Below are 631 nucleotides of genomic sequence, written 5' to 3'. Positions count from 1 at the left end.
TCCCACCTAATTTCTCTCTGTCTGCTCCTTCCCCTATTAAATCGACCCACATCTGGGTCCCTGTGACCTTCAAAGGGCCCTTTAAATTCTTCCTCTGAGTAGCAGACCATATTTCCTTCTGTGTTATCATTGCTTCAGCCTCTCCCAAGTCTGCTACCATATGGGTAACCTTACTTATGGGTTGCCTTAAGTGAGGGACAAGAATGGCCACTAGCAACCCAAAGAGGGACATGGGAGCTGTCTGAAGCACCATATTTCTCATCCCTGCAGTAAAAGGCTCCTCATATGGACCATATTTCTCTGGACTATGGATGGCATTTTTCATGGCCTCACTCCCTTAACACCTGCTGGAGCTCAGCATATCTTTGCCATCTAGCAGGAGAGGATGATAAATCACCCTGATTGGACCATCCAGGGTGAAGAGCAGCCATAAGCCAATCAAGGAGGGAGAGACTTTCTGGGGTCTGGTGTGCATTTTGTAATCACTGCATCAAGGCAGGATGAACTGTCAGGGAATCCAGCTTTCCCATCTCTGATGCAGACAGAGCAATTCCATTCCCACTACATCCCAAAGATGTAAGAGCCAAGCTGATATTGACTCCATGGACTTCTGCCAAAATTGGAAGCCCAA

The sequence above is a fragment of the Manis javanica genome, chromosome 16 (genome assembly GCF_040802235.1).
Source record: "Manis javanica isolate MJ-LG chromosome 16, MJ_LKY, whole genome shotgun sequence".
In the NCBI taxonomy this organism is placed as follows: Eukaryota; Metazoa; Chordata; class Mammalia; order Pholidota; family Manidae; genus Manis; species Manis javanica.
Note: the sequence above shows the minus strand (reverse complement) of the source record.